Below are 9883 nucleotides of genomic sequence, written 5' to 3'. Positions count from 1 at the left end.
ATCAAAAAATGTGAAAAAATGTCATAGTATAGGTAAGGTGTCAAAAAATGTGAAAAAATGTCATAGTATAGTAAGGTGTCAAAAAATGTGAAAAAAATGTCAGTATAGTATAAGGCGTTCAAAAAATGTGAAAAAATGTCATAGTATACGTAAGGCGTCAAAAAACCATTAAAGAATGTCAGTCAAATTTGGATTGAAAAGTATGTTAACATCAGTTTAATTGGAAATTCTTATTTATGTGCTAGACATACAAGACTACACCATACAATATCAATTCTTTAAATATTGGAGTGAGTTGTTCATAAGCGTGGTAATTGTTGGTCAGAGTGCGATTTTCAAAATAACTTTACCATATATACTTACCAGTTCTACACAAGCTTTGTAAACATCTTTGTTATTTGTTAAATGAAAACAACACTAAACAAAGACATTTTAAATATGTTAATAAGAAGAAGGTTAAAATGTGAAATAATGATTCTGTATGTGACCGCCTGTGGTAAAGTAATACACAGACTTTTTACTGAAGAATAATAAACAACACAAGTTGAAATCATTCAAACCTTTACTTAACTGATAGTGTTTATTATTGTTGTGCAGTTCACAGTAACATACATGATTGCTTCAATGATTAATTGATAGACACACAATTAATAATCATTTTACTTTTTCCCAAATATTTGTTGTTGATGGTTCTTCAGGAGGTGATGACAGTCAACTGTTCATTCTCTAAAGCAGCCCTCTAATGTTTCTTAAATGTTCTGGTTGAGCTGTAATTTTGAATATTTACCTGTGTTTTTGTGGGTAAAACTGTTGATGAGGAATAGGTAGTAGTTAATTGATGATTTTCTTTTGTATGTTTTTCTTTGATTTCCTCCAGGTTTCACCTCTTCAGTCATGATATGGTCCATGATTAGAGAGACATTGTTGAGGATGAGGGAGACATCGTCCACATCAGGCATCAAAAACCATCAAAAAATGTCATGGTATATTAAAGCCTCAAAAATGTCATAGTACAGTATCAAGTATGTCATAATATGTCATAATGTCATGTCATAGTGTAGCAAGTTGTCTAGAAAGGTCATTAGAGGAAGGGGTCAAAATTTTTTTTGAATTTAATGTATAATTGAGTCTAAAAATTGATCTCTGGCTTAAAGCCATAACCCTAACCCTAACCCTAACCTCTGACAAGTGGCCAGAAAAAACTGTGACCCTAACCTTAATATCTGGCTACAAATATTCACTTTCAGACAATATTAATCAGACTGGCAAAATATTCAGTGTCCAGAAGTATTTATTTGAGTAAGGTAATCCTTCAGTCTCACAGCAGGGAAATTCAGCGTTGCAATGGCAAGAATAAAAAGGCCTGATATAAACAAGACAAGATTTAAAAAATGTGAAACAGGACTATGTACACAGTAATAGATTGGATTAGAGTATTGATATTGCACTGTTTGAAATAGCAATATAACCAAAATGAAAATCCAACCTAACCTACAAACACTGTGTAGAGGTGCAAGTGTGTGTCTGTGGAAAACAAAGGTAAGATGGCTACTTTAAGATGCTTTACTTGTCTCTGCAGGAGGAGAAGATGACAGCAGCTGAAGACCTGAAGTGGATGAAAGAAAACAGAAGTGTTATAATATGTCTTTCAACGTTTCCTCGTTGCCTGCGCACTGCTCCCGCTTTCTCCGTGCACAACAAAACTATGTAGCACATAAAATTACAGTGTGCACATCTGATGTTGCTCACAGTGGTCCAAGGAATTCTCAGGGGGAGTTTGTGTGTGTGCTCAGACACATGAAAAATTAGGGGGAACATTGATGTCTTTGGAAAATGTTCTCTCTCTCTCACTTGTGAAAACATTCAACTGCTCAGAACTATTTAATTAATAATTGTGCCACAAGCACTCAAATGATAGAAGATGCTTAGTAAACATCAATGTGCTCATAACTGCATTAACCCTAACAAGTGTTGATAGACAAAGTTTAATCCTGTACTTTTCAGCTGCATTTCTCTGTTTTGAACGGATTTGTGCAAATCATTTTACTGTATTTCTTCCTAAGAAAAAATGTTTTTTTTTAAGGGTTTACATTTAATAAATTGATTTATTAAAAGGGTTTCCATTCTATTCTAAACTTAAGTTTCATATTTTTTGGGTGGGTTTGTCACTGTAGCAAAGATAATGACAGAGCACAGATCAGAACACTGACCTGGAAATGTCTTCACATCTGTGTCTCTTCTCCCTGTGATTTAATGGTTGAAGTATGATTCCTGTGGAGAAAAACACAACAAACATTAATATAAAAGATGTGACTTCTAACACATAAAAATAAAAGCACAGAATTTCTGGGTTCTGGTTCCGGGTTTTCTTTGAACTGTACATTCATGAACTATGTAAACAAACTTGTCTTTTTGTGATAAATCAAACTATTCAGACTTCAGATCAATTATTGACGATATATAATTTAACGTCACTGCTCTGTTTTGGACAATTTATGTAAAGCCATTTGTGAATTACCTGGAGGCCTCAGTCCTGGTTTCAAAGAACTTCCTCAGTGGACGAAGACTCTCTGTGATTGTGGATGAAATGGTGACACCTGGAGGAAATAAAATAGAAAGGAAATGATAAATACCAGGGCCCACGGTGCGAGCATTTCTCTCACATTTGCGACTAAAAATAGATGCATCTGAAGTATAAACTGTATTTAGGAGCAGTTTAAAGTAAAAATAATTACAAAATAAAGTACAATAAAAAATATTATTATTATTCAAATAACTAAATATTTTTTGAACTGAAATAAGTAATTGCTTGCCAAATGTCTCCTCGTATCCTTTCTTAAGGAAAAACACATTATTTGATAAATTGTCATTGCACCCCTTAAGTTCTTTATGTGCTCCTACATTTTTCAACTTAGAAGCACATGTGCTCCTTGAGAAAGAAATAAGTGTCAAGTCCTGAATAAACTATGATCCATTCCTCATCAACAGTTTAATCCCAAAACTCACAGAAATATTCAACATTACAGCCAAACCAGAACATTTTCCAAATGTTAGTAAAGTGTCTCAGAAAATGAGTTGTTTACTGTCACATATGACAAGAAAAAGCATCACATCATTAAGCATCAGTAACAATAAATATTTCTGAAAAGTTAACTAAAATTATTATCTTAAATCTCCTTATTAATTGTCTGTCACCTAATCACTGGAGGAATCATATTACTGTGAACTGCAAAATAAAAACTTTCACTTTAGGAAATTTTTGAAAGCAAGGTTTTTACTTTTGGTATTTTTTTCTTACTTAAGTCCACAGGCAGAAATTCAACTGACAACTATTTTGAGTTTTTAAAAACCATAATAACTAGTATTATTTTCTGACAACAGACACAATCAGTTACATTATATTCAACACTAAACTCATTAAATACCAAGGATTTAACCAATAACACTGTTACTAACATTAATAATTCAGCTCATCAACACATTTATTTCAGACTGGGTAAATCTTTAGGACACATACCTGTTGTCAGGTGACAGCTGGTGTCCAGGCTGCAGCAGCTGAACCAGTAAACCTGGAAAATACAAGTACAACACTTGAAAAACAAATAACCTCATTAAAAAGAATAATTCACCTCCAAAACTTGGACAGTGTAGAAGAATACAACACAGAAAACTTAACACTAGAACCTTGACAATTACACTTTGAGTTTTAAGGTGAATAAATTAAGTTACTAAATTATTACTTTATTGATCTCAGAATGAAAAGTAATTTTTAAGTAGTTTTTAATAATAATTTCTAACAGTATTTTCAGCTCATACGTTGTGACCTACTTGTGATGCTTAAAATGTCTGAAAGAGCACAGTGTTAAAATCTAGTTTTCAAGCTTGTGTTTAACACAAAACAGAACTCAATAAGGTCTCAAGTCACAGCAAACAAATTTCTGTGACAACAGGGGATCAATGGATGGCTATGGACAGATTACTACCACAAAGCTACAAAGACACATTAATGACAAAGAGGCAAAATGGTCACAGAGAAGCTGAGAGAAGAACTTCCCCACTGAACCACAGAAAAACATTAAATGACCTGGAATTGGCACAAAATTACAACACAGACACAATACGATGCAAAACAACCACAAAGAAGCTGACCATAAGTAGAAATAGCCAGCTAGAGATGCAAAACCATGCTATCCCACACAAAATGGTCACGTCGACATGAAAATCCACCATAAACTGACTTAACATGACCAAAATGGAGCACAAAATTACAAAGAAGCAGTGAAGAGATGCAAACGCAAACAGTCGGACTAAACAGTCACCACCCTCCACAACTCATGTCAGGGACCCTTTAGTAATGCTAACGCTCGCCACTAATGTTAATGCTAATGCTAACACCCAGGTGTAAAACAGGAAAGGACAGGCGCTGATTTAAAATGACCACAAATAGCCACAAGCTCGTGAAAACGACATGACAAACCACCATAAACTGAGTAGATGATGCCAGGGACGCCTGTCACAAAAACACAAATACCTCTTATCCACGCGATATAAAGGGCTGAAGATCGAATTAAACGACCTCATTACAAGGTAATGCTGATGCTAACGCTCGCTGCTAATGCTAACGCTCTCTGATAATGTTAATGCTAACGCTGTGGCTGTCTGCCTTACCTTGGCGCCGCATGTGCGTTCAGCCTCCAGTCTTACTCATGTTCGACAAAAAAACAGCTCCAGGGTTTGTTTTAGCATCCAGACCTCTTCGGTAAAGACATTTTTCACAGTACTAGTAAACAGACGCAACGGCTCAAACTTGGTTTAAATCTGTTATCCGCCTTCCTTTCTCCGTGACCAATGAGGAGACACGTCTTAGTCAATGACGACATACGTCAGCTGACGCTGATTGGCCAGGCGATTCCGGTCAGCCTAGAAAACTGCCTCTGATTGGTCTTACATCCACATAAAGACGAAGAGAAGCCTTACATGTTTTCTAAGATCTGGCATAAAGCCATGCGCCAGACGAATGCACTTACCGGAACAATTAACCTCAGACTCACTGGAATGTCTGTATACAACCAAACGCTGAATAAGATTACATTTTCTGGCAAAGATGTTATTAACTTTGATTAACTGAAAACACATTATGACAGGTCATAGCTCTGAGACATATCCATGGATGTATTATAAGACCTGATAGATCTAGATCTAATAATACATCTAGGCCATGGTGATTTCATTGGTCAATGTCAAATGTGAAAAATATGATGAGAAGTTTTGTGAGCAAGCAGAAGTGGCCTGAGCGAGTGGAGACATTTGAGTGCAAGCGCACATATTTTTGAGCAAATCTGAGCTCGATCAATGACTTTTTGGGAGGAGGGGGAGGAGGGGGAAATAAAACTGAGCATGAAGTAATAAAGAAATGATGCCGTCAAACTTAATAACCATGCTCTTGAATAAACACAGTAAAGTAACTACCACATCACACATTTTTCACATCATCTTACATGTTTGGAATCTTCATCCACCTTCTTTAATATTATGGAAGGGCTGCAATCCTCATCCAGGATGACTGCATCATCAGAGAGACAGGCTCAAAGTTCCACTGCTGAATCGGTTATGTCATCATGCGGTGGACAGGCAGACAAAGTTGTTTCCTTGGAATCTAAGTGTAGTTCAGGAGAGTGAGGGAGGAGAGAAAAAACAAATAAACACCTACCATTTGTCACTTTTTCACAACCTTACAGTGTTACTGAGTCTTGGTCAACATTGGTCACAACTTGGTCACACTGTCTGCCCTACCAACTCACATTAATCAACTTTAAATGATTAAGTTATTAACATCATCTAGTGTCCCCACAAATGCAGTCTTTGCTATTTTACTGTAATCCATACACAAAAAATACAACACAACCACCTGTTCACATTAACAACACTGACATTACTTCCTGCCAACACTGTCTAGTTTGACAGCTGGCTAGTTAGTTAAATGTTGCACGCACATTTAAGCTAGCCATCAACTCTGTCACAGTAGCCCTTTGTAAGTGGGTGTTTGAAGTCACAAAACCAGCTGAAGTGTATACTCCAATATAAAGTTATTCTAAAATGCTGCTTCTAGAAATGTGACTTAATGTGATCCAAAACAAGTACATTAGAGAGAAAGTACAGATTCTCTGTGTACAAAGTAATCTGTTGTTGATAAGTGTGTGTGTTTGTTTTGCCTCACATTGGATCATATTGGTTGACAGCTGATAATCACCAATAGGAAGCTGTGGAGTCAGATTTGAAATTGCTTTTACAAAAACACTCACACAAACAACTATTTTATGGCTTTGGGACACTTTGCATGGCAGCCTGCTATTGATGCATAGGGCTTTCAATCAAATCTGTTCAATAGTTCAGAAAGAGTCAGCCTTCCAGCCATAATTATTTTCAAACACCCCAGGCCTTAATATGGTAGTCTGTAACAACTGATTGCTTTGAAAGCATTTCAATCAAAGTCTCCCTCCTGTGAACCTGTCAACTCATTTTCACAGGTGGTTTTCACTCAGGTGGCATCAAAATGGAAATAGGAATGGTATTTGATGCAGAGCATGGGATCAATGAATGACTTGATGAATGTAGAGGTGGGGCATTTCAAGGTTGCACTCTAACAGTTTATCAAAACAACCCCTTGCTCCATGTCTCTGTTTATTCCCTTTCACAGTTTGTGTTTTCATCCTGACTGCTTCTTGAAACTCATCTCCCCTGATAGAGTCAAACACCAGCAACAAGTTATTCACCGTGTTTCCTTCTGATTTTACTGGCTTGCACACTATTCAGTGTGAGGGCATTGTCACCAAGACCAAATGAACCACATCGCCATCAAAATATGCAGAGTCATCATGCCATGAAAGGGCAAAGATGTATTCAGCGTGATGCAACCCAGCCTCTCACACACACACACACACACACACACACACACACACACACACACACATTTGGCCAGGCTCAGACTGAGCTGTCAGCAACTTTAGTTCATCTGTGGTTCTCTATTTTACATTTCATTTTAGACAGCTAATTCTTATTCAAGATAAACAATAAGGGCAATGGAAGAATAATACTGAATCATCTGTAACAAATATTACAAGCAGCTGATAGTAGGACGATGCTGTAAGTCATAATACGCTGGCAACAGAACTACGATCACAGAATATTTCTTTCAAAGACAAGATACGAAAAGTATTCATGGCTATAGGAAATTGTAGGATTTTTTTCTTCTGTACCTTATATATTCATATCTGAATCATAATCCTTAACACTGTTATGACAGCATTTAAAGGACTAGTTCACTGTGAAATGCAGTAATTGAAATACTGTTGAAACTATGGTTATACAGTCCTACTGTAACACTAAGAAGATTCTGTTTAAGAACATTGATACCACTCTCACTGTGTGTTGTGACAGAAAGTTAGGAGAATTTTTCAGGTTTGACGTGTGGACCAAACCAAAGTTCTAAAAATGATAAACCTTTGAGGGTTTATGTGAGACTGTTTCTTGACCAGGGGCAGTGCCTTAGTGGTGTTTGCACAGGTTGCTTGGCAACCTCACTGCAACAACAAGAATCCTGCTCATCATGGATAAAGATGTTTTAGTTTTTCTGATTACAAAGAGTGATCAGAGATCACCTGCATTGCCTGCCTGATTACTATTTCCAATTTTAATTTCAAGTTGTTAGTTTTTTTTTAGCTTGTTTATTAATAAACCACCACGTCGTTGAATAGTGCAGTAATTACTCAACTAGCTCTGGATCAAATTTATGATCTAATTGACACTTCCAGTGCATGTTGGGCCTGTATGTATTTCTGCTTTAAAAACCACACGGGATAAGTTCTTTAATTTGGGTTCTAATTTATCGTGGTCTAGCAGTTCCAAGAAAACCTTTTTTGGAGCCATGTGGTCCAATATTAGCAGGTGACATATGGGCCACATAGAGAAGTACTAAATTCTCGTTTACCCTTCACCCGACTGTTTCTTGTTGATCTCTCTTTAACCTGCTCAGCAATCTGGCAGCACATGGACAGAACTTTGTGTCATGTGTAGAGGCAGCATGCTAAGGTTTGTCTATACCTAAAGGCACACAGATACAGTGTGTTTGTATGTACATTCAGCTGTAGATTAACCTTCTCTCACCCACACTCTATTTGCTAGTTCAATAGAATGGATTTCTGCCCAACATTTGGGCCAAGGCATTCTTTGTTTATCTCTGCTACAACATGGTGGCCTCTGGAGGCTTCTGGCCTGGTGACAAAAAATTAAGTTCACACCATTATTCATGAAAACGGCAATTAGCTGGAGGACAGCATAGCCTGCAGAGAGAGGGTGGTGGTAAAGTAGCATTCACTCCTTGCCAGAAGATAAACAGAGATAAAAAAAATCTCTTCTGGGGATGTAACAGTTTTATTAAAATACAAAGAAGCACAATTCCACAGTAACAGTGCAGTTTTCACTTTAACTGAAGTTAATCCAGACAGATTCAGCTGTGCCAGCTTGGCTGTAGGTGCATATCAGCAGAGGTACTTTCTGAGCTGCCCTCACTGCCACCTGTGTTCTGGAAACTGGTGTGAGTTGATCATAATAATCAGTATACGTTGTACTTTTTCGATCTTGCTAGAATTTAGTCATGGTACACCTGGATTTGAACTTAGCAGTACGGGGGTTTCTAATTACAAGTTTGCTTCAACAAATAACTCTACAGTTACATCCTCGTCAATGCCACCACTCACCTCTCCTCCGGACTGCTCTGGACAAAAATCGCCGAACGAAGGTCGGATCTCCAGGTTCTACCAGAGTCCCTTAACTGACCGGATCCCTCTGGCCCAGGACTGGAGCCAAATCCAAGCCCCAGATCTGTCCCATACCATGGATTTTCGTTCACCGGCGTCCATCCAGCTGAGGGGAAGGAGGAGCATCACCTGTCCCCCTGCCTGCCCGGAGCCGGAGACTCGGACCCACCTGATCTGATCTTACATGACCAGCTCCAAAAAGTCCACAAACAACCCTGGTCATAGGTGACTCCATCATCAGGAATACTTAAACAAGTTCAGCATTGACTCGTCATACCACTGTCCGCCATATAACCGATAAAACCAATGAGATCTTCGGAAACGGACCGGACATTAACAAGGCCATCTTACACCTGGGTACAAATGACATCCGTAAGGTGCAGCCCGAAGAACTGGAAAGTGGCTTTGCACACTTGTTCTGCTCCGTGAGGAACATTTCGGTCAAATTCCCTCCTGTGGCCGCGGTGTGGGGCGCTTCAGCAGGCTACCGTCTCTACACACCTGGCTCTCAGTAGCCGGCGCTGGCCACAGTCTCCTACACGGATCATTTCAGCCTCTTCTAGGGAACGCAGATAGTTCGGAAAGGACGTCAAACATCCAAACTGTCAAGGAACAAGGTTTCTATCTTCAACCATTTCGTAGTATGTCGTCCACACTCCCATTAGGCGCTCGTCTCTCAGACAGCCGAAACACTTCCGCGTTGTCCTCACCTGTTGCACTGATTGGTCCGACTATAATTGACGTCCCTAGAGTCCTAGCGCCAGTCAGTTGGTTCCCCATGGGGCTTTTCCGTTGCTCAACAAACAGTTTTGTCATCCTGCAATATAAAAAACACTACATGAAGTTGCATCTGCTGGTTATTCCTAGGTCACGACCTGCTGTTGGAGCGCCCAAACTGTGGGACAGTCCCATCGAGATCAGACAAACAATATCTTTACTGTGTTTAAAAACCCTTCATAAAACATTTATCAGAAAGCTTTTCTAATGTTTGATATGGCAACATAAATGAGACTGTACAATAATCAATTGTACATATATGAATGAAGATAATGAAGAATGGCAGACAG

The 9883-nt window shown here is 38.3% G+C and overlaps 1 long non-coding RNA gene across 3 annotated transcripts; it reads right to left on the bottom strand.

Annotated features, from left to right (window-relative positions):
• Positions 1-1273: 1273 nt before the first annotated feature.
• Positions 1274-9611, bottom strand: LOC108880789 (uncharacterized). 3 transcript variants are annotated; one of them, XR_007813161.1, is made up of 6 exons: positions 8757-9611; positions 5499-5656; positions 3518-3569; positions 2519-2597; positions 2211-2271; positions 1274-1606 (listed from the first exon to the last, which is right to left on the bottom strand). It is a non-coding gene; the product is annotated as an uncharacterized LOC108880789 (long non-coding RNA). The 3 variants fall into 3 exon arrangements; XR_007813160.1 differs by having other exon boundaries at positions 5520-5656; XR_007813159.1 differs by lacking the exons at positions 5499-5656; positions 8757-9611 and adding an exon at positions 4669-5485.
• Between the last annotated feature and the right edge of the window lie 272 nt (positions 9612-9883).

This window comes from Lates calcarifer, linkage group LG5, assembly GCF_001640805.2.
Source record: "Lates calcarifer isolate ASB-BC8 linkage group LG5, TLL_Latcal_v3, whole genome shotgun sequence".
Lineage (NCBI taxonomy): Eukaryota > Metazoa > Chordata > Actinopteri > Centropomidae > Lates > Lates calcarifer.
This window is presented reverse-complemented; position numbering and strand designations above follow the sequence as displayed.